The 21,275-nt window shown below is 41.1% G+C and overlaps 1 protein-coding gene across 1 annotated transcript in view; it reads right to left on the bottom strand.

Moving 5' to 3' along the window:
- fz2 (frizzled 2) overlaps nt 1-20,469 on the bottom strand; it is a 160,034-nt gene extending 139,565 nt beyond the window's left edge. Inside the window, exon 1 of the mRNA XM_065223409.1 lies at nt 19,106-20,469. The gene's annotated coding sequence lies outside the window, so the exon portion shown is untranslated. The remainder of the gene's footprint in view (nt 1-19,105) is intronic.
- Nucleotides 20,470-21,275: the final 806 nt, after the last annotated feature.

Genomic DNA, 21,275 nt, shown 5'->3' with positions numbered 1-21,275 from the left:
CGGATAACATGTGTTTTGAATGTTTGCTGTTTTCCAGCGATATGAAACTAATTTGCATAATTAATTATTCATAACAATGAGAACCGCTCCGCTCGTTAGGCTTTTTACGGTTTGTTGACTGAGGGAAAGAGAGAAAGAGAAAAATACTTTTCAGGGTCTGAGCCAAAGTCGGTGCACTTCGGAGGATTCGAAAGACAGCTCAGCCACTGAACTGCAGCGGCATTCCACGGAATTTCCTATCAGCTTGCTTTTCTTCTCGGGTATTCCACTTTTGCGCCCTGTTTCTTAATAGGCTGTGCGTGCCAGTTATGGTGGGAACGGGTTACGAAATGTGTTTGTGAGTGTGTGCAATCGTTCAGAGATGATAAGTCGTTCATCTGTCTGTCGAGGGCGATGGCAAAGAAGCTTGTGCAAAATATTGAATCATTTCCAGACCATCATTGCCAAATGTCTAGCAAGGGGATTTAATTTCAGCTTGGAAGCAGTGGACTGCTAAACGGTGAAATCCTTTTACACATTGATTAACTTTAGAAAGCGATCAACGAGTGTCCAATGACCGATTTTCGTCGTATCCTGTGCTAAGTCTATGAGATTCTACTCAATACAGCACAACCTCTTCATTTGGTGCAACTGCAGGTCATTGAGCCGAATGTCATTAGGCCGAATGGGTCCCTACCCGAGCAAAGCCCAGGGTGGTGACTGAATTAAAGAAATTAAATTTCTGGTTTGTCCCGGTTGCCAAACATATTTTCCCCGGTTTCATACAAACAGCTAAATATAGTAAAAACGGAATACCGGCAGAATTGATTTCAACAATTTATTTCACAAATTTCTTTGGTTCCATAATTAGCATAATTTAGATAATTTTATGATGTTCGAAATTTAAAATGATGTTAAATGTCTTAGAATTTTTTCCTTGATTTGTTTTCCTTACTGAGTACCAATGCTAGCGATACCGACGCCAGGAAGGCAGCTCCCACACCTGGACCCTATCTATCGACCCATTAACTTCATGGACCGAGGACCCTCAGGGTTTACTTCCCGGAAGGCGTGATCAGAGATTGTATGCCTTCAGAAAATCCCGGCGGCGCCGACTGGGATTGAAACCCATGCCTTTTTGGGTGAGAGGCAATCACTCTTACCACTACACCACTACACGCTGCCTCAGATTTTTTGAAGTTTGTCTAAGTAAAATGAAGTTACGAACGTCATTAGATCCTATTGATGGATGGAGCATATTTGTTTTTATAATACAATGACATCCAGGGAGTAACATTTGAATTCTCGCTCACCAAAAAATTCTGAATTTTACTGGCGATGTAAACATCCATGCATGCAAACATTCATACATGTTAACTTCCTTTTCACGTAAACAAGCAGTTTGCAAGAAATGTTGCAAACAAAAGTGGATAGTTGCATACAATATATGGAATATTGCATGACATGTCTTATAAGTTTACACGATCTATAATCTAAACTTGTATGATATATGACGCTCCATTTTGAGAGTACCATGTACCATGCATGTGACGAAAGGGTCAGGTTTTGAACGCATATATTTTCAAAGCATTAGTGTGAAATATGTCACGAAATATGCCATTCGACGGGGGCTTACTGCAGTTATTTTGTGGCATATAGTACAAATAGTGCTTAACTGAAATTTGTAGCATCAAAATTTCCCATACATTTGCTTACACAATAAGGTGTATTTCCTAAAAAAAAGACATCACATAGTTGGTCCCAAACGAATCAAGCCGTTGCCGCATTTCCTTTTGAACTTCAGACGTGTTCGAAAGGCTCCACAAGCAGCTTGAAGCCACACTGTCACTGTTTGGGTACAGTTGCTCATCGTGAGAAAGCATTTTGTGACACTGTCATCAAGCACGGTATGTCATGTCGAAGCTCACCCAAGCTAAAACTAGCTCACCGTATCCGTGGAGGTCTCAAAATTTGATTACCTACTACCAATGGAACAGCGCCATCTATGTGAAAAATAGCCTTGGCTTAATGGTTCATTTTGTCAAAATCCTAGCAAAGCACAACTCGCATGAAGAATTCTAGAAGTTACCACCACGTGTTGCAACCTGCTTGGAAAATGCAACTAACCAATCACGTGTCAGCAGCCACTATATACGATTGGCGTCGTAGAGCCGATCCTCATTCTTGTGCTTTTGTGATTAAATTAGCGTTTCAGGGCCACCACAATTTTCAAAGAAAGAGTTAGTTTGGAATATTTTCTAACACAAGAATAATTACACATGAAATGAAAAAGCATCTTATTAGTATTAAACGGAAAATGGACACTGACCAATTATTACACTTCGGAAGGAATTCACGGATGTCATAATAATATCGGGAATTTTTAATAACGTTCGTTCAAAATAGTTAACATATGTGAGCGTAGTCCTAAATCAACTATCCGTACAACCCCATTGAGCTGTCCCTTTTAGTTTTTTTAGCTGTGCTGGCTAAGATTTTGGTTAGAAGATCACATGAGAAAATTTTCAATTATTTGACGCTAGGTCAGTTTTTCGCATTATTGAATATTAAATCTAAGGGCACCGTTGAGATTCGAACCTACAATTCCCGTTCAGTACACGGGAGAATTGAGGAGAATTGAAGAGAAATTGTAGAGTAATTATTAAGGAATTATGGGGAGACTTTCAGAGGAATTTGAATAGAAATTTCAGTTAATATTGAGAAGTGTTTCAAAAAAATTTTAAGGTGAACTACAGGTGATTTCTAAGGTAGATCTGAAGAAACTATGATGAAAATTATGAGTAGAATTCAAGGGATCTCAAATGAAATTAGGAAAGAAATTAAAGAATGATTCAAAGAGAATTAGCCATGAGGCAAACTTAATGATGATACGAATACAATCCTGAAACTATGCCTAACGATCATCGATGCCACAGCTGAAAATATCAAAAATGTTGATCGATCGATGAATCAAAGATACATTCGGAGGGGTGCTGCAACAAAATATGGATAATAATTTCAAGGGAATGCTATTCTTTTTATATCTAAAAAAAATATCAAATGCAATTTATGAGACTTTTGAGGACATATCAAAAATATTGGAAGGCCTTGGCTGGAAATTTTGAGCATATTTCCAAAGAAACTCTGAGTAGAGTTCCAGTAGATTTTGAAGAAATTTCAAAAGGAATTCTTAGGAGACTTTCGAAGCGATCCTTCTCAAATTTTTGGGATAACACTTTTCAAAATTCTAAATAGCAGACCACGAGATGTCCAGCAATAGCGAATTGTAAAGAATTCAATGGAGAGAAATTAACGCAATGTATCGCGAGAAGTTTTAAGAATGCAGAGATAAATAAATAAATAAACGTTAATTTCAAGAGTTAGCCAGTGCCAGTGCCAGTGCTAGTGCCATTGCCAGTGTCAGTACCAGTGCCAGTACCAGTGCCAGTGCCAGTGCCAGTGCCAGTGCCAATGCCAATGCCAATGCCAATGCCAGTGCCAGTGCCAGTGCCAGTGCCAGTGCCAGTGCCAGTGCTAGTGTCATTGCCAGTGCCAGTGCCAGTGCCAGTGCCAGTGCCAGTGCCAATGCCAATGCCAGTGCCAGTGCCAGTGCCAGTGCCAGTGCCAGTGCCAGTGCCAGTGCCAGTGCCAGTGCCAGTGCCAGTGCTAGTGTCATTGCCAGTGCCAGTGCCAGTACAAGTGCCAGTGCCAGTGCCAGTGCCAGTACCAGTGCCAGTGCCAGTGCCAGTGCCAGTGCCAGTGCCAGTGCCAATGCCAATGCCAGTGCCAGTGCCAGTGCCAGTGCCAGTGCCAGTGCCAGTGCCAATGCCAATGCCAGTGCCAGTGCCAATGCCAGTGCCAGTGCCAGTGCCAGTGCCAGTGCCAGTGCCAGTGCCAGTGCCGTGACCATGATTCGGTTTCCAATTCACTATTGTGTTTACGTTCCGAGTGACGCCAACCGCGATCATACGAAATTAGTGCTACATATTGAATTTCCGCCATCGTTCCAAGTGCAACCGACGCCATCCTTCCGAATAAGAATCCGAGATTGAAATACGTTCCTGCTGTTCCAGATTTAATTAATACAAAGCCTATTTGATTCAGGCACATGGTACGTGTGATTCCATAGTGCGCAGATATTGTCCACGGGTGCCTTGAGATTTTTCCGATTTTCTTTACACGCTATTCCGTCCGCTCATCGAGAATTTCCAAATCGAGCCAACCAAAAAACCAGACCTAAAGTGTATCCCAAGTTCAAAGTTAATAAATCCAAATCCAAGGTTGCAAAGTGTTTCCTTTAAAAAGAAGAAGTGATTCCTAGTGGCAGTTAGCCGCAAACCTAAAAAAATCAATTCAAGAATCAACTGGAGGGTTAACTGATGCTCACACCCCCACTCAGCATAGTTACAGTGCACATTAGATTTCCCCGCCGGTTAAATTTTTAACGGAAATAACGAACCTGCTCCAACATTTTGCAACCGCATAACAAAACTTATTCAAGTCAAGATGGTGGCCATCAGAAATAAGGACTATAGGTCAGCACTTCGTCAGCTCTCACAATCTCGCACTGAACATGGCTAGTCAATACGATACTACAACAATTTTCTTGTGGAATCCGATATTACGGCTGAGAACTGTTGGCTTATTTCAAATCATCTAAAATCATGAAGGCCCCGAGTTTCGACCAAATTCTGTATCTGAAACTCAAACAGTGCCTGGGAAAGATCCGTCCTCTCTTTCAAGTAAACGACCCATCAGCCTTCTCTCGGGGTCATTTAAGCTGTTTGAAAGGGCAGTATACCATCGACTCCGAGCATCTGCCGATGAAAACAACCTGTTGCTCGAGGAACAGTTCGGCTTCCGTAAAGGTCGCTCGATTGTTCACCAGTTTACTCGAGTGACAAACATTCTCAGACGGAACAAGTCTGTATCCAAAACATCTACCATGGCATTGTTGGACGTTGAAAAAGCGTTCGACTATGTCTGGCATGATGGCCTGGTCTACAAATTGCAGAGATACGGGTTTCCAATCTTCCTTGTGAAGACAATAAAAAACTATCTCTCGAACAGGACATTTCGAGTCTCTTCAACATCGGTGCGGGTGTTCCACAAGGAAGCATCCTTGAACCTATCTTGTTCAACCTGTTCACCTCCCTGATGGTGGATCATTGTCCCTGTTCGCAGATTGCACATCCATCATCTATAAGGGTAGGGTCATCGGATCTCTGACCACCAAACTTCAGAGAGAACTGGATGTCCTGTTTGATTATTTCAACAGCTGGAAGATCCGTTTATACGTGGTAAAGACCCAGATCATCTTTTCTGATTCCAAATCTCCCAGACTTGTTCCGTATGAGAATAATAAGATCAACTTGAACGGCATAGTCCAATGGTCGGCCTTACACTCGACCGCAACCTGCTTTTCAGGCAACACGTTGACAAAAAGAAAACCAAATGCAACATCCTGATGAGATCCCAGTAACCGCTCATCAACAGGAGATCCACTATGCCCCTGAAAAACAAGCTTGCTGTCTATAAGCAAATAATCCTTCCTGTGATAGAATACAATGGTAATGTACAAGCCATCGTACGAGGGATGTCCCAATGAGTGGAGAAGAAGAGCCCACCTTCAATTCACGATCTGTTAACGACAGGAAGATGGCAATTCCACTCTCCCCATCCAAATCGCTTCAATCGGGAGCCCTGGTTGGACCGTCTCATACTCTGCATATAATGTTGCAAAGGAATTCATGACTTCACGGCGATTTTGAAGAGCTCCCATAGATTAGACGACGATTTATATCCTTCTGCAGCCAAAAAAAAAAAAAACTATCGTCTCTGAAAGACTCTCGATAGAACTACACGATGAAAGTGTGACATTCGAACACGGTGAACCGGCCTCCCAGGAGGCAATGCACACTTACAACCGCTAGTTACAAAAAAACACAGCCGTGCAAAGAAACGGATCCAACGTCACTCTCGCGAAAGCACACTCGTCGTCGTTGAACGGCAAAAAAGGAATCGGTGGGCAATTTTGTGATACGGAATTTCCACTGAAAATCATCCGGGAATGCACGAATTTCACCACACCCAATTGCAAAACACGGTCAAAAGCACTTTTGGTACACTTTCGATCATCTCATTTTTTTTTCAAAAATAGTTGCGAACGAACCAACATCATAAACTGATATTAAAATTATGACTTATGAATTTCTAGTCCGGGAGAAAAACCAAACACTGCAGATAGCGCCAAATCTTCTGATGATAATCCTCAACTGTCCTCCACGCACTGAAACTCTGAGGTCCATCACCTGGCTGGTCTGCTGGCTAGACACTAGACGAGGGAAGAACTGGCTTGCACTCATTGTCAGTGTATTTTTGTGTTTCTCATAGATGATGATGATGATAATTGTCTATCACTCATTGTATCAGGAAACTTAGTTCGATAGCAGTGAGCTCTTCTCGCTATTAGGTTTTATCAAGTTTAATAACCTCTGCTTGTCCTCAATATGTCACTGTATGAAGGGCCAAAAATTGGTTAGGCGGATCGATAGGCAAAGTCACCTGTACACCTCTACGAGAAAGTAAAGAATCTCCTTCCAGCAGCATGATCATAGAATTGGTCAAAAAACAAGCCGCCAAACAGAAGGATGCCCTAATGATTGTGGAGAAGAGCTCGTCCTTTATCCACAAAATTTTAACAACAGAGTGTTGAAAATTTCACTCTCCCCATCCAAATCGCTTCAATTGAGTGGTTGTCCTGATGGTCTCTCGCAATCCCCATAGGTATAGATAAAACACAAGCACAACAAGGTATAGATAATATACCGTGGAGCCCCGCTGATCTGAACGACAACGGGTTTCATTTTTAATTTGCACTTCTAGTAACCCTATCAGCATTAGAAATGCATGTTTCTGATGGGCTTATTTGCTGTTTTGTTTTGATTCTAAGTTCCGTTTCGTAATGTTCTATTTCGCTTTCCATCATTCCATATGTTGAATGACGTTTGAGAAATTTTTAGGTTGCACGGCGAGCAGATTAGCGGGGTTCAAATTAAAAAGCGTTCATAAAGGGTGCATTCGATAAAAATGGCACACCGATAATCTTCTGTAACTTTTAAACCGGATGAGAAAAAATCCTGAAAATTTGAGTAAATCTTATTCATGGATCGCTAAAAAGCTTGGAATTGCAAATACAACTGTGGCCAAGAACTTTCAAGGAGCGTCTGTGTTCCCGAAGGAAGGAAGGGAGTGGTCCAATGGACAGGAAAGTGGTGCAACAGTTCAAGAACCGTCCAAACATATCAATTCGAGATGTCTCTAAAAAGTCCAAGTCGTCAGTTGGTTTTGTGCAGAAAAGCAAAACATCACTAAGAAAACCCGCACCTGGAAACTTTACACGAAGTTGCTCACCATATCGTGTTGCATCGTGATGGGTGACGAAACTTACGTCAAGGCCGACTTTCGTCAACTTTCTGGGCAAGAATATTCCGTTGCCAAGTCTTAGTTCGATTTTTACGTAGAATTTTTGAAAGAAGAAATTATCGAAATTTGCAAAGAAGTTCCTGATCTGACAGGCAATAAGCGGATGTGATGAAATTAGCGCTCCCTTCATCACTTCCGGAATAATCAACGGTGTGATTTACACGGAAGAGTGCCATAAGAAGCGTCTGTTGCTATTCATAAGGAAGCACAAAGGATCAACCCTGTTTTGGCCTGATCTAGCATCCTGCCACTACACTCGAAGCATGTTGGAGTGGTACCGAGACAACGGAGTTAATTTTTGCCAAAAGATATGAACCCACCAAATTCACCGGAACTTCGCCCAATTGAAAATTGTTGGGCAAAACTATTAAAACAGAGCTGGAGTTGATGAAAATGTGGGTAAAAACACTGGGAAAATCGGAAGTAGAAAATTTGATGGGTGGAGTGAAAAGGAAGGTGCGGGTATTCGGGATGGGAGACGAAATTGAATAAAACAAATTTTGTAAATCATAACTCATTAGTAGTTTTTCAATTTCAAGGAAATCCGGTAATCAGTTTAATTTTGGGGAGTTAATATGCGATTGCCATTTTTATCGAATACACTTTTTATTATAAACGGTCAGATATCGGGGGTCCACGGTATGATGAATTATGAAAAAAAAATCAGAGTCAAATAATATGGGTCACAAAATTCTGCTTCGATGCATTATCTCTCAATGCATTAAAGTAACCATCGTCCTCCTCCTTTTGCTCATAGATGCTTCTTTTACAGCAGCTACTGTTCACAATCTTAAATACACACATCACTTATTGATCCTGGATTATCATTGAAAGGTCCCTTTGTTATACATGCACTAATTTTATATTGTATAGTTGGAGTCATTTGTGTATGTTTATGTTCTTAGAACAAAAATTAAGCTAACTTCAGTACAGAGTGAATAGATTTTAAAATTCCAAAGCAACTCAATCTTTATGGAAATTGTACGTATGACAAACATATTTAGTGCTATTGTCTGGTCATCATGTCATTCGGCCTATTGGCTGTTCACCGTTCATAGAACATTCGTAACTTGAGGATTGCAAAAGACGGATCTTCGAGTGTTCTTACAGCATTATTTCCGATGTGGCCATCACCCAATTCAGCTCAGTTGTAAACAAACGTGGACGAAACCAAAACCTTCCTCAAACTTCCAATCCTGTCAATAGGACCGAATGACCTATCGTGCGTTCAAGAATTCGAATACAAAATAGGTCAACCGTCCATCGAACGACAACGCACTTCACCTCCCAATAATGTTGCCTCTCACGTTCTCCAACGACGACGACGACGGTGCTGGGGTTGAATTGTATGTATATTAGCTTCACCCATGGGGCAGACAGCGAAGCAAATTACCACCCATCATCCAAACTAACCAAACAATTTCAACATTGGAGAAGCATGATGTACGGGTACAAACAAAGTCCTCTCTTCTAGTTTCTCTCTATTTGTGCTTCACCTTCTATTTGAGGATAGCGCGCACGAATCACACTGACTATTTACTAGAGCTGTAGTGTTTTATTTTCCCTTGTAGGTATGTATGAGCGAGGCAGTCATCATCATCATCATCATCAGCATGCTGCTACGCCACCGTCTATCGGATCAAAATTTTGCTGCTAATTTCATTCTGCTGCCCCCACAATTCATACTGAAGCTCGGCACCCCTCCACCGCTGACTGTCCCTGCTCGATTCTGCGCGCGACTTGATTCCAGGAACGGGGATTGGAGGCAGAAGGTGTGCGCATTCTCCCCCGCTCGCTCGGTGTAGATCTACGGCGGTTTTTCATAAACACAAGCATACACACACACACACACACACACGTACACTCTGGGTAGGCACACAATTTGTAATCAAAACACAGCGAAACAAGCGCATGATTGAAATTAAATTAAAATATCATGAATTTAAAATTAAAAACGGATTTCGCTAAGCCTGGGAGTTGATCGCACGGAGCTATAGTCACCTCTTGGTTGGGAACGGGTGGAAGTTGGGTTACGATTTTCGAAATAGCTGGTACTTCCAGACAATTAAAGCTAGCAAAACGATGCGGAGGCTGAGCTCCGTTGAGAATCGATCTTGAAGGCTTTCGAAAAGCTAGTTACACAAGGGAACAAGACTTAATTTATTGGTTTTCTATATTTGCTCTATTTTTTCGCCCCTAACTGACGGATATGGGAATATGCCGTCTTTGTTGTGCACCTCCGCATGTCTGTCGCTGTCTGTTGCATGCGAAACCCCAAAATCTAGCTCGCTTCCGAGCAAGAAGCCTGCCAGTCAGACAGGACGGTCTTCAGTCTGAATCGTCAACAGATACACTGCATCCCCGCCCGCTCCCAAGCTCATCGCAGATAGACGGCGTCTTGTGGTTTTCTGCAACCTGCCTTTGTCTAAATTTACTAGAACTTCATGTGCCCATGTTTACCATGTGCTATGAATATTCATGTTTCCTACATTTCCCGAATGTATGCTGTTTGTCCATCATGCTTCCCATTTGCAGCGAATCTACACACATGAGAAAAAATTATGATGATGATGATCTGTACCATCGTCGACGTCGTCATCATCCTCAACAACCACACTGTTGTGACGACGACGTTGGTGTTGCGCCCATGTTTGTTGTTTGTGCATGAGTGCCACAATCGGATTGATATTACTCTCACTACTCTCCGCTAATGGAGAAAACATTTGCTTGCTTACTGCTTGTTTGCCTGGCTACATTACTGCAACGGCACGCTGTTATGCGATGGTAAAATGAGTGCACAACATTGTTGCCGTTGTTGGTGCTATTGTTCGACTTTGGATTGACGAACTCAAGAATCGCGTGTTTGAAGGTTCACTACGAAAATTGCTTCCTGTTTTCTGTATGTTTCTTTCCAACTTATGTGACTGAAAGTACTAGAAGATGTTACATCGACATCGTAGAGTATCGCATTGAACTGTGGAAGATGAAGAGTGTGAGAGTTTTGAATGACGATTGCATGAATAATGGGAATTACATGGAGGATTACAAAATGGTAAGTCGATAACCTGGAAGGTGCGTGATACCTAGCGCGGTCCTCACAAGGTCCTACATCACCTTATGATCACAAAATGCTACCAGCTGAAACTTGGTTACTGCTGGGTGACGATTGAGGAAATGCTTGACAGGCATCCAACGACTGAATAAGAAAAGCTTTTCCCCGCAAGATAGACCTAAGATGGTAGCCTCATCACGGCGGATAGACGAACCATGTACTGTCTAGGAAATTTCTAAACTATGTCTGTTCCCACTTATAACTATGGACTACTCACGGTTGCTACTCTGTTACTGCAAGATCAGCTGTAATTACACAGGGAACCAATAGACACTGCTTGGGACTATCAATCATCCTCAATGTGTAAAAACTGGTGATCTCAAACTGGGCAATACCAGCGCCGGTCTCGCCCGAACACAGGTCAAGAAAGGAATACGTAGGAATGTCTTGACGTGACACTCGCTTTGATGGAAGCCGAGAACACCTCTGCACTTCCACGAGAAATCACTGGAATATTGGGTAAGAGGGTTGGGATTGCAGAAGGGTTCGTTTCGGAAAATGATCAGCTGAATTGATGTCCTAACGATCATATAACGCGAAGGAGCTTGGGATTGAACACACGATATGCTGCTCAGTAAGCAAACACGTTTTCCACTAGCCATGTAGTCATATTAACAAATAAACCGATTGATGAATCTTGAATGTGGATGGTCCTAAGACTAGACTCATGATTTTCTGCTCAGTACCCAACAAACAATTTTAGCTGCAGACTAGCTTATACAGGCAAATATTAGCCGTATAAGCCATTTTTTGGCTGTATAAGCTAATCTGCAGCTAAAATTGTTAGTTGGGTAAGCAACAACGATCGTTCTAAGGCCACCGAGCCCCTCATATCACATCATACCTTTACTAGAGTTGTTGTAGCCATTCAAACCTGGCACTGACGACGATGACGACAAGTTTCAGAAAATACACGATTTAACACAAGCCACCGCAACCGACGATGGCTACCGATTTGTGATCTATTGGTGAAAAATTACTCGGTGTAGAATGCACTTTGGGCCAGGAATACAATCTATAGGGACAAAATTAATAACTCTGAAACGAAGCATTTCTAGACTAGATTTCCAGGGTTTTTACAAAAATCTCTATTTTAAATCTTCAAAATCTGCGGCACGACGATTGGTCATTCGCACTAGGATGCCAAATCTGTGCCATATTGAATTCACAACCCAAATAATCACAATCAATTAGGAATAAACTGATTTTTTTAAAGGCCTTAAACTTTAATTACATCGAACCTCTAAAATCTACTACAATAGTATTCAAAAATGTGTTTACTACTAAATATTACTATTAGTCACAATATCAACCAGAAACTTGCAGAACGTCATTTTTTTAATACATGGTGTGACCACTGGAACAAAGACGAAGTGAGCGTTTTCTGCGCCCAAATCCATGAAAATGAAGCCCTTTCAAAATTTATTAAATAGCACCCGATTTCTATATTAAAGTGTCCCAGAAAGTATAAGCACACTTTCCATTCGCCGCCATTTCTACCGCGATGAAGTTCATCAGTTAGCAGCGCCAGTGGTGTAGTGGTTAGCGTGATTACCTCTCAACCCAGCAGACCGGGACCGGTGGAGCAAAAAGTGAACCAGAAGATCACCAAGTTTTCGTCAGTAAGAAAAGTCCCTTTTTTAGAGAATTGGTCAAAAAACTTAAAACATCGAAGAGTAACGTTCAACGTATCAAGGCAAGAAATGGGCTAAAAGGGTTCAAGAAAGAAAAAAAAAATCCGAATCAGAGTCAGAAACAAGCCTCATCCGTCAAACCGAGGGCTCGGAACCTATATGATAGCCTACTGTGGGAGAATTGGCGAAGAATTGGCAAATTGCCGATACGTCAATTTTATATTTTATACAAGCGATATGTGAGTTTAGCAAGTTTTCAAAGTCATTTGTGACGAAGGAGACGATGAAAACTGAAATTCAAGCTTCAAACACTATTTTACGGAATTCTGTTTATGAAAAAAGTTAGAGGCAAATTAATGTAAATGAATGCACGAAATGAATGTAAATGATTTTCCATCCCTGGTTGCAGTGGCTTATTTTGGTGTAAGGGGCACCTCCGTCGGATTTGAATGGTTATAGCATCAATTCAATCATAAGTGGTATAAGGGACTCGGCTGCAGAAAATCGTGGGATAAATTGAAGGCCCCTTCATATTTCAGAGTTTCAGAGTTACATTCGTTCACTCACCGTGTGTTTTGTGAAACTTGCCGTCGTCGTCTGTGCCGGATTTGAATAGTTAAAACAACAACTCGACCATAAGTGGTGTGATCTTATATGAGGGGCTTGGCGGCCTTAGAGCGACCGAATATGCTTACTGAGCAGAACTTCATGGGCTTAATTCAGACCTCTTCACATTCAAGATTCGTTGGTTACTTTATGTATTACCTTGAACACATCACTTTAATTCAGCGTAACATTTTATAAAACGAATCTTGCTGCAAACCCGACTCTTTTAGTCCACATTCCCAATAATTTCTCGAAGAAATTCAGATTATTTCTCCGCTTCCAACAAAGTGAGCATCACGCTAAAACATTCCTACCTTATTTGACCAAATGACGTTTATACAAGGTTCAGGTAAACATGTAGCTTTGATTGCTGATGTTTTTTCCCGTTGATCTTGTTTTCCGTACTGAGTACCAATGCTACCGACGCCAGGGAGGCAGCAGCTTCTGCACTTGGATCCTACCTATCGACACATTAACTCATAAACCGGGCGTGATCAGAGATTTTATACCTCAGAACATCCCAGCGGCGCCGACTGGGATTGAACCCAGGCCTGCTGGGGTGAGAGGTAATCACGCTTACCACTACACTATCGGCGCCGCTACAGCCAACTTCTGTTTCGTGTAAAAAGATAATCGACCATCACTTAGCATTTGTAAATTTCACTAATACCAATAAGCCTGGTGACTTTGATCTTATACAAAGGATATTGTATTTGAGTTGCATTCGGACGCGGCTGGCGTTTGCTATTATAAAGCTTACACACTAATCGAGTCAGTACGGTTTTACTGAGTTTTTGAATTGCGGAACTGTTCGGTAAAAGTTTAAAAATCTGTGGAAAATTTATTAATGAGAAAATTTGTTCTGAACTTGTACATACTTAATTCTGTTGACCCCATTTAATGATAGAAAATAAAGTTGGTCGTTTTTATTGATTCCTTACGGATAACGGTCATTTGACTTTTTACCGACTTTTTCAGCAATTCAAAAACCTAGTAAAAAAATACTGTCTCCTGTACAAAAAATCTTAGTGTGTAAGATCATCAATTTTTACACATATTGCGGACCCAAGCATCATCTGTTGGTTTTCTGTGTAATTACAGGTGATTTGGCAATATCGGAGTAGCAAACGCGGGCGGTTAATCATGCTCATGCTCTCACGCTCACTATCAAGCTGTCAAGTTAGGTTCAAGAGTTCATCTCGATTACCTCATGGACTTTCGTAGAACTGATTTTGATGCTTTGAGTCACATTTTTCACAGGCAGATATTTTCTTTTTAGAGATTTTTAGATTTATTTGAGCATGTACTGAACGTCGAATTGAAAACTATTTTCTCTAAAAAATATATTCAAGACGTTTGGTGGAATCCAAAGGTATTCTTCTCATCGGTTAAAATTAATCTTGGCGACAGAAATGCTAGTACTGCCGGGAAACTGAGCACTTCAAGAATGCTTTCAACGATTCATGAGCATCTTTAATGCAAGATGGTGAAGCAGTTAGTGACACTCCCTTCAATGCAGGGTCGTATGTATTACGTCCTTTGCAAATGTTTCATACAACAAATGTAATGGCTGTTCTTGCAATGGATTGCAGCGTACACGTATATATGGCCAGAATACATATTTTTGTATGAAACCTTCATGAGATGATTTTCTAGGCGCAATTGAAAACAATGATTGCTCGAAAGTAAATCTAAGATAAACATTACAAAATTATTTAAAAAAAACCTTATGACGACTACATGACCGAATCTGTTCATGCGGTCAAACATTGCAAACTCTACATGCGCTTCATGCACATTTGTAATAGAATCTTCCATGTCCCGGTTGGGTGCAGAGATGTGTTATTTTTTTTTAAATATCTTATTTATTTAATTATTTATTTATGTTAACAGGTCAACAGGTAAAATATTCACCTTAACGACAGTATACTTATTCTAAACAAATTAACATAAAATGCTCTTGAAATTTCACTTATTTCTAATACAGGAAACATTCATATCAAATACATTGTAGCATCTGTTAAAGATGCGAAACATCCTCCGCATGGGCTCATTCCATCCGTAGTTGGTTCGTGAGAAGCGGTTATTCAGGAAAGCATACGATCGTAGATCACGGCGGCGGGTATTGAAGTCGATACTACTCAGCAGTGTTGAACAGTCAATGTTTCCCTGACGAAGATCACCGACGAAGCTCGCAATTGCTACGTTACGTCTCGCATCCAAAAGCTCTAAGTTGATAAGCATACAACGGCTTTCGTAGCTAGGCAGATTCGTAGGGTCATTCCAGCGAAAATGTCTTAAAGTATATCGGATGAAATTCCGTTGAATAGCTTCAATTCGCATTGACTCATTTTGGTAGTATGGAGACCACATGACCGTCGAATATTCCAAAATAGGTCGCACCAACGAACAGTATAATGCTTTTAGGCAGTATACATCTTTGAATTTTGTGGCGAAGCGGAATATAAACCCAAGTTGTGAGGAAGCTTTGGATACTACGTATGCAACATGATCCTTGTAGCTGAGCTTGGAGTCGATCAGTATTCCCAGATCCTTGATAGTCGATTCACGTTTCAAAGATATGCCCGTCAGGGTGTAGTCTAAGTGAAGAAGCAAACGCTTGCGGCCAAAGGAAATTACAGAGCATTTTGAGACATTCATTGACATGCGATTAATACGACACCACTCAGCAAAGACTTCCAATTGTTGCTGCAAGAAAATGGCATCACTAGGTTCTTTTATCACGAAGTAGAGTTTCAGGTCGTCCACATACGATAGTTTAAGGCATTTCAGGATGGTATTGACGTCCTTCATGTACAGAAGAAACAGAAATGGCCCAAGATGGCTACCTTTGGGGAACGCCGGATGTCACGGGAAAGGATGAAGAAACATAGTAACCAATCTTGACAGACATGTTTCGACCGGTCAGGTAGAAGTAGAGCCAATTAAGCAGGCCATCGTGAACACCTATCCTGTCGTATTTAGCCAACGCGTCATGGTTCATTTTGTCAAATGCTGCGGAGAGGTCTGTGTAGAGGCATCTACTTGATGGCCACGTTCTACTTCACGAATGATGAACGAAATGAACGTAACTTAATTGGTCGTCGTGGAACGCTTAGGCATGAAGCCATGCTGATCCGTCGAGATACAGTGTGCAAAACTTTGAACCAATTTTTCGAGTTTGAAACAGTCCTTTTGCAGCCTTTATTGTGGATTGGGAACACGAAAGACTCTTTCAAGCAAGCTGGGAAAACCCGAGACATCAAGGAAAGATTGAAAACGTATCTTCACGGTTACCGTCGAATCTGCCACCTTCCCTAGCATGATCCTATAAACCTTCCATCATACGAGGATCGTTGTCAGCTCCTGGGTCTTGAAGCCTTTGAACATAGGTGATTAGCCAGATAGTATTTGCAGCGAAAGTGCTAAGAGGCGAAATCGATTCTCCAGAAATTTTTGGCACCATTCTAAATGTATGCAGCTGAACGAGTTCTTCGATCATGGAGTTAATTGAAAACATGGCCCAATAGAAGCTTTACCAATATAGGAGCGTTTCTCCTACTAGAAAGAGCAAATTCTCTCTTTAAGGTGATTCCTAGTAGAGTCCCCAAATGACCGCCACGTAGGCTGTACATGCACTTCTACTTTGAATTTTCAATTACACAAATCTCGGAAACCGGTGCCGCATTTCACCTGCAATTTCCATTTCATGTATGTGCAGCAAACGTGGAGTATCAATTTGAATGTTGCACGTGTCTTAGAAGCTGATATATGTGTACTTAAAGTTTAGAGGTGGTTCCGAGAATAAGGATGTCACAACGAATCACCTTAAAGGAAGGAGACACCTAAGTGATAGGGTCCGATCAGGACAGACAAATGAGAAAAAAAAAATGCTCTAGAATTCCAACTCAACCGACCTCTGGATCGATTTTACGAAGAATCCAAGGAATTTGTAGGAGAGTTAGGGCTGGGAGTTACATGAATAATCCTTAAGTAGATCTAAGAGGAATTCGAAGTAATTTCACAAATTATCTGAAGAGAATTCCATAATATCTTTTACAAGAAACCCAAGATGAATTACATAAATTCAAGGGAAATTTGAAAGGTATACTAGGGAATCAAAAGTTAACCTATGAAGATAAATTGATGCGAGTTTATCTGATATTTATAATCACTTCAAATAGAGTTGTGAAACAAATCCAATACTCTTTTGGCGAGAATTCTTAGATTATTTTGGAATAAAATATTTGGGAATACTATAACCATGCATAAATTCTAACTTGATTCTAAATAAACACAAGTATACATCAATTTCCAGAGAATTCAGAAGTTTAAAATATTCCATGATATCGGATACCAAACTTCTGCGAGTTCAATCAAACTATTCCACCTGCTATTTCGAAACCTGGCTCTGACCTTGCGGAAGTTTGCTTACGTTATGAAACGCATGTTAAATTTAAAGCAGTGCATTTCGATTAAGGCTCTTATGTTGGTTGAAATGCTAACAACCCGATGCCAACAATCAAGTGAGTTACGCAGTGTTGCTTCCACTCACTTGCTGAAAAAATGTGTTTGATACATCAAATCTGTCAATATTGCTTTCAGTGCGTCACAATAAGCGATTTTATGCTTCGTGAGCGCTCGCTCTGAGTCATCTAATGATTCCATTATTCCGAAAAACATTTTTTATAGCAAGTGAGTCGAAGCAACAATTAAGTTATGAATTCCCGTGCCATCGTAATGGGAAACTACGAGAACTGGATTTGTATCAAAGCCATGTTTCTCGCAGTTATTAGAATATCTATGATTACAACGCCATCAAGCTTCAACGCGTAGATTTTGGTTAATCAGCGAATGTTTAGTGATTTAAGACTGTAAATTCTTCAGCAATGCAGTTTATCTGTACTGCACAGCAGCTTAGAACGAAGGTGACAAAAACGGCCCTTACCAAGGCCGACGAGTCAAGAGTGTGACAGCCTTGGTTGTTTGTTAACAATGTATGATTATTATAATTTCTAGAATAAGCTTATTGAAATACAGTAAGGGTCCGATTTTGTCCACCGAAGTATAATACCAAACCAATGATCTCACAATATCATTCCGATACCAAATTTAGTAGATGCAATACCAAAACGATACCACAATACCACAGAAAGTATTTGGCCTGCCAATGTTTTGATATTATTCTTCGACATTTCACCTCTGATGTCTTGCTGATCTATACCAAATTTTAGAATCTGAACTATCAGAATTAGGTTTTTATTATTTATTTTCACCTGCTCGGGTGTTAACGTTTAACAACGCAAACTTTTTGGTTAACGGTGCCCACCTCTGGATATAACGTTCAATTCGATATAACACACATTTTTGTAATGGAAATGTACCTATTTTATATCGAAGTCTATCAATTGGAAAATTTATTTAAATTTTTAGCATCAATGCTATTAATTAAACTTTAAATTAAAATCACCTACTATACCTCAACTATAACTACCTCAATATTAAAAAAAAATCAAATCAATTTCTTATAGAGCTTCGCAGACGTGTGACCAAATTATCTGAATTCCTGCAACCTATCTAAGGACAGCCCATGTCCCACGTCGTTACGTGACCCATATATTGAAAAATTCTGGTCTAGATCCAGTAGTTTTGATTAATTACGTTTAATCAATTGAGAAAGAAGCCTCATTCACATGATTTACCACGGGTGTTTCAAACAAGCTCGTTAATCAATGTAAATATTGTCCTCAATCTGTAAAATGATGGAAATTTGTAGGCTATTGTAAATCAACACACCTCATTTAAAATATGCATAACATCAAATCAAGACATTGTTACTGAGTGAACCTGCAAATCATTCCACCGGTAATGTTCCCATCGAAAACAATCTGCCATCACGCAGTAGCGATATCGAAAACATAATCTTATCGCTTCCGCAAGGAAATCTTCGAATCAAGCACAAACATTTGCGATAACAGAACAGTTCGATTGTTCAAAAGCAAAAACAAAAATCGACTACCATTATTTTAGATAGCTACAGTTGTTCCAGTGGCGATTGGGAATACATAGGTGTGGAGGCCATAAACGACTAAACCCACCGTGAGCCGCTATCGCCTGCTCATTACGACGACGACGAGTGCGATGGTGATCGCCAAATTCCAGTAGCCGCTGAACCCCTGATGAAGGGTAGCCACACATTTTATGGTACCTCTCCTCTTTCCCCCGTTAAACCATGCCAATAATAAATCGATTTAATCCAATTCGCCATAAACCTCAATCCGACGATTACCTCGAATAGTCCCATCCAGTGTCCAGTGCGTTCTGGTCGGATGCTACTGCTGTCTACGGCTTTCGCTGCCTGTATTCGTTGTATTCTCCTCCCCGTCGTACTTCTTTTTTCTTCAATGTATAACAAAAAATTACACTCAACTTGTCACCCCGTTGGTACGCAAAGCGATATTGCAGAGCACACGTATATCTGTGTATGACTGTGTACACACAACTGTTGTTGTCGCTGTTGTTTTTAATGCAGCTCACTGAGCAAAGGGGTTCTCGGTTTTCGCTATCACTAGACGGCGGCTGTCACACACCGCACAGCAGTTGTCGTCGCCGCAGCTTGTTCTCGATATCAGGTCGTTAAAAACCGAATCTCACATCTACCACTTGCAATCTCGACGATTGCCACCGATGCCGTAGCTGCCTGCCACTTATTGGACCGACAACGTAATCCTTTTGTTGTTGCGGCTGCTGTTGCTGCTACCGCCACTGACTTTGGTTCTTCTACAGCCGCTTCGATTGGTATCACATGTGTTTAGCATATTATCGAATCGGAGGATCCGTCGACAGACTACGCACAGAACTCATTGCTTGTATATTTATTTTCGACGCACCTAACCCGTGAAACCGACAACAAGATGCGAATGGGAAGAGCAAAATCGAAATATTCGGGACAAGGTTGTAATTTTGTTTTTTCCCCTTGCTCCGTTTCTCCGTCTGACGACAACACGCGCGTAATTCTGCCTCTCAGCCCACGAAAACACTACACTTCAGGGGCTTGCGTACTACGGTTGCCAATACGAACGCACATCAATGTGACAAATACCATTCACTTCAATTCTGACACTGCTGGTGCCGTCAAGCAAAACCCCGTACTGTTTCGTCAAAACTTTGTTGACATTACAACACTGTGTTCATTCGAGATATTCGAACACCTCGTCAAACAACTGTACTCTTCAAAAACCGGGCTTAGCTTGCCTCCAGTGAAGGGAGAATGTCGCTTCACTTTCAAATCAATCACATAACAATGCCAACACAAACTAGAGCACTTCTGTGCTACGATTCTTTGATTTTTTTTCTCCTCCCTCTGCCGTGTACTCACTCGATGAGATTTTCGCCTCAATTCTTTTTTGAAACGGCTCGCACTGTCACTGTACGCTTCGCGTATTTACAATACCATTTCAGTAGTTTACTTTCACTTAAAACTTCGTACGTACGTTCTACAATAGTTTGCGATAACAAATTCTAGCCACTGCTTCATTTACCTCCCTCTTAATCCGCCATATCAACCCGCGAGTCGCTGAACCGAGTGCTGTTGGGCTACCGATAAACAAGACCCGTCCGTATTGTTGAACGTTCGAAACTCAACTAAACTCAACGGTGGTAAACAGCGAAGTGTTCGCGTACGGCTCTGTAGTGCTCCTCGACCAACCGTGAATCTCTCTCCCGCTCTCGCTACTCAGTTGCTCTCATCTATGCTCTCACCACCCATCCGTCCAGACTTTCATTGTTATTCCTACAGCCGCACCAACAACATCAACCTCCACCTCTTCAACCCTCTTTTTAATGCTCTGCAAAACCCCTCTCACCCTTGAATAAACTGAGAGCGAGAAACGGGGAGAGCGTACCAAAGGAAGAAGCATAAATTAAAATAACCAGAAAGCAAATCACCGAGTGGGGTTTTCTGCGGAACGGAACATCAACGGAACGGGCGGTCAGGTCTGCGGAGACGCGAGGAGCTGGACGACGACCCAAAAGGAAAATAAACTACCATCCATCCATTTTCTCCCACAATCAGTGTTGCCAGGTCAGTTTCGGGTAAATCTGGCCCAGTTGAAATATAAAATCATGAAAAGGCTGGAATTACATAGGTTTCTTTTCTTTATTATAAAGATTTTTAGCTATATGGCTAGTTCATCTCTTAGGAATTACATAGGGTAAATGGCTCTAATGTTGGCATATGGATCAAAGATTGGACCCATCGCTAAAAATCTGCTATTTATCAATTTTATCCAGATGAACGCGTCATTGGGACGGTACTAATGGATATTTTTGGTCACTTTTGAAAATTTAGTCGATTGCTGAATTTAAGTGTGGGCTCAAATTAGGGGCATTAAGACCGACATTACATCCATTTTCTCTATGCACATATGAAGTATTGGTATGTTTACAATATTTTGCTG

The sequence above is a fragment of the Ochlerotatus camptorhynchus genome, unplaced genomic scaffold (assembly GCF_037179485.1).
Source record: "Ochlerotatus camptorhynchus isolate MF236.1 unplaced genomic scaffold, CSIRO-AGI_Acam_v1.1 ptg000192l, whole genome shotgun sequence".
NCBI lineage: Eukaryota > Metazoa > Arthropoda > Insecta > Diptera > Culicidae > Ochlerotatus > Ochlerotatus camptorhynchus.
This window is presented reverse-complemented; position numbering and strand designations above follow the sequence as displayed.